This window comes from Sapajus apella, unplaced genomic scaffold (genome assembly GCF_009761245.1).
Source record: "Sapajus apella isolate SASKATOON/1434 unplaced genomic scaffold, GSC_monkey_1.0 scaffold74, whole genome shotgun sequence".
NCBI classification, from domain to species: domain Eukaryota; kingdom Metazoa; phylum Chordata; class Mammalia; order Primates; family Cebidae; genus Sapajus; species Sapajus apella.
The window spans coordinates 1,968,110-1,972,258 of record NW_022437014.1 but is presented as its reverse complement, the minus strand read 5'-3'; the positions used below and the strand labels follow the sequence as shown (position 1 = coordinate 1,972,258).

General features: G+C 38.6%; 1 non-coding gene across 1 annotated transcript; it reads left to right on the top strand.

Annotated features, from left to right (window-relative positions):
* The first annotated feature begins 983 nt into the window (after positions 1-983).
* LOC116532188 lies at positions 984-1,087 on the top strand. Its single transcript, XR_004260752.1, has one exon. It is a non-coding gene; the product is annotated as a U6 spliceosomal RNA (small nuclear RNA).
* Positions 1,088-4,149: the final 3,062 nt, after the last annotated feature.

Sequence of the window (4,149 nt, the reverse complement as noted above, 5' to 3'; positions counted from 1 at the left end):
ACCCTCCTAGAGCTTCCAGGCCTATCACTGTGATGCAAGGGTGTGGCAGAGGATAATCCTTATCCTACCCTGGAGAGAACACACTTTTTCTAGCCTCTGGAAACTAATCCATCTTACTTCTGGCTGCATTATCAATTTTCAGTTAATACACCAATTTCTCTGACCCTCTGAAGCCAACAGCATGGAGCCTGGGTAATAAACTGGAGTGGGCGCAGCGTATCCAGCCTCAGTAGTAGGAAGGACAGAAGTTTGACCAGGGGTCTAGCTCTCTCTGATCTGACTACTTGAATTCCCTTTACAGATGAATAAGGTGATGTTTTGTGACTCTAGTTGCCTTCCCTTTCAACAGGTCTCAAAATGTATAGCTTACATCCTGTTACCACACTTTGCAAGGTCCATATACCATTTCCAATGATAGAAAGAGCCATCTTCCAGATCCAGTAGAAAGTTAATCCTATACAGTCTTGATCTGTTGGGTGCCATTTCTGCAGATGGGGGCATGACACCTCCCTGAAGTGCCTTTTAAGATAAATATTCTCTCTCAGCATTTTCACAAGGGACATTCAAGTAGAACATGTCTTTTGGGGTAAGACATAAGCAACATAATTATAGAGACTCCAAATACTTCAGGTATGGGCATACTAAGAAAGTATGATTTCTTTCCCTTATTTGATGTAGCAAAAGCCGGCCTATGTAAACCCATCCTAAAATTGGAATAAATAATGTAATGCAAATATATGTAAAGAAACCCACAGAGAAGTAAACAGCACAGAAAAAATAATGGCTATGTAACAAATTAGATGGGTGTCCAGGCAGGGGTAGAGATACAGGGAACTTCATGAAGCAATGCTGTGGTTTTGGCTCGTTTCTGTTTTGTTTTACCCCTCGTGTATCTTGAGACCACAGCTCATAAGGGCCATTACACTTCAAGGATATGATCTCAGGACTGGAATATATTCACTTGCCAGTATTAAGAGTAAGCAGTGCTCACTTTGGTAGCACATATACTAAAATTGAAATGAAACAGACATTAGCATGGCCCCTAAGCAAAGATGACATGCAAATTCATGAGCGTTCTTAATTTTACACACGCATATATATATACATATATATACATATGTGTGTGTATATATGTATATATGTGTGTGTGTGTGTGTATATATATATATATGCACACATATATATGTAATTGCATGAGCCAATTTTTCTGTTTTTGTTCTGTCTGGTCCCCAGTAGATGGAATGGTGCCCACCCGCACTGAGGGTGGGTCTTCTCCTACTCCACTAAGGCCCACATGCTAATCTCCTCTGGAAACACCCTCGCAGACACAGCCAAATATATACATATATATATATATATATATATATTTTAAAGAGTAGGCCGTGTGTGTGTGTGTGTGTGTGTGTGTGTGTGTGTGTGTATATATATAATTTATTTTTTTTTTTAAGAGTAGGCAATAGTTTAGGAGGTTGGGAGTACAGAGATGTGGAGAGGGCCTGGAAGAACATAAAGGTGGAAAGTTGACTCTTGAAGTAGTTAGTATTCCCCGGACAAGAAGACAGACAAAAAGGATGAAAAGAATATGGCATACTTCAGAGTTTCCAGTTGACATTGTCCTACCCAAGGGTTGCTCCTTTGTGTCTGCTGGAAGAAATACAATGGGCCATAGAACTTTCTCTTCACCTCTTCCCATTCTCTTAAGCTCTTAGCATCTATTTCCCCCAACTTACCTTTAGGATTCATTTTATTTCTGGCCCAATTATATACAATAATTTCCTTAACACATGATTACTTTAACAGTATTTTAGTAATAATTTTCCCTCTTTCTCGTAATTCCTTCAAATAACAATCTTGAAAGCATACTACTATAACTACTTCTAATAATAATCTGGAAAGCACACTTTCCAGTTCAGGTAAGTAGCATTCCAAGTGATTGCTCAATGCCTTACCCCAAAGCGGGTCCTTCAAACCCACTACAAGGCCAGAGCTCACTCTGGAGTGTTCTGTACCTTACACATCTTGGAATCCCTGGTGCTTTTCACACAGTGGGTGCTCAAAACTGTTGAACTATACTGTGAACTGTTGGAAGAATGTTCCTCTCAGATCCGCACCATCACACACACACGGACATTCTGCACCTGGTCAGCAGTCTAGCGGTTGGTCCCTCACTACTGCAGGTAATAATGGCAGTTTCCTGACCAAATGACGAAGCCAGTGCCTCTTCTAAACCGCTCCATTTTCCATTGTGCTTAGGATAGTTGGCACTGTCTCCTCACTGCTCTGATACCGTCTCACCTTCCCCTGCTCCTCACTCCATGCATTTCATCTTAGGGACTGTGTGCGCATGCGTGCGTGCATGCGTGTGTGTGTGTGTGTGTGTGTGTGTGTGTGTGTGTGTGTGTGTTTGTGTACATGTCACAAGAAATTACCATGGAAGGCAGCACATCTTATGGCAAATATTCTACATAAAATATGCTGAAAATTAATTATTTGTTTAGTGCTTATGTGCCTGTCGCCATGTGAGTTAGTTGCTTTCTATGTATGATTTTATTTAATGCTTGAAGAAGCCCTAAGAGGATGTTATTTTCCTCATTTGAGAACTTGAAAAACCAAGGGTCAGAGATAGTAAGCACTTCAGTCCAGATAAAGTAACTAGTAACTGCCCGACTTGGTTTCTGAACCACAGTGAGCAGTTCAGTGTCAAGGCCCTTGCTCCACTGTCTCCCAGGAGAATATTTTTACCTTAGGGAAGAATATCTAATGTATTATAGATACATTATTATAGAAAAATATCTAATGTATTATAATTTTGTTCTATTTTTTCTAACCATCTCTAGTATCAAAGGAAAAAGTTTTTCATTATGTATTTTTCCTTTTTATAAAAATAGTATTTGTTCACAGAAAAACATTTAGAAAATACAGAGAAGCAGAAAGAAGAAAAAAAAAATCACTTGCAATTCGCCACTCAGATACAACATACCTGAATGTTGGTATGGCTCTTTGGCAATGTTTTTAATTGAAACACTTTTTATGGGTTCATATTGTATAAAGAGTTAAAAGTAGAAACATAGCTTTTATGCCATTTGTCTTCGTCCATTCAGGCAGTTATAACAAAGTATCATAAACTATGTGGCTTATAAACCACAGAAATGTATTTCTTGTAGTTCTGGGCACTGGGAAGTTCAAGATCAAGGTGCTGGCAGATACAGTGTCTGGTGAGGGCTGGAGTTTTTGTTCATACATGTTAGCTTCTTGTTGTGTCCACATGCGGTGGAAGAGCTAGCTGGCTCTCTGGAGTCTTTTTTATAAGGGCACTAATCTCATTCATGAGGGCTCAGTCTTCATGACTTAATCACTTCCTAAAAACCCCATCTCCTAATACCTTTGGAGTTAGGATTTCAACACATGAATTTTGGGGCAATGCAAATATTTGGACCATAGTACCAATAAATGATTCCACAGCAATCACTTGTATAACTATGCCATAATTTAACCAGTACCACATGGTTGGCATGAAGTTTGTTTCTTTTTATGAATGTTAATAATATTGGGATAGACATCTCTGTAACTGTATCTGTACATTCTAATATTTTATGAAAGGCAAGAAATATTGTTTGCTTAATTTATGAGTGTTAAAAACTGTTTGCCCAAAAGTATGAAATTGAAAAAGAAACAAAACAACTTTGCTCTAAATCATTAGTTGACTGACAGAGGCAGGTACTAAATATTTTAGGCTTTGTGGGCCATATGGTTTCTGTCCAAAGTACTCAGCTCTGCCATCATAGCACAAAAGCAGCCATGGACAATCCATAAATGAATCAGCATGGCCATGTTTCAATAAAATTTTATTTATAGACACTGAAATGTGATTCTCATATAATTGTCATGTGTCATAAATCAGTCTTCTTCTTTTGATTTTTTTCTAATTATTTAGAAATGTGAAAACTACCCTTTGTCTGTATGCCATACAAAGCAAGTGACTAGCCCTCTCTTGCTCCAAATCATCCATTCATCCTTAGAGACATAAGTCTACATCTATTTCTAGCCACAAACTTACAGAATTGTGAGAATTCTCTTTCCAACCCTTCCTTCTCCTGGATTTACACACACACACACACACACACACACACACACACACACACACACACA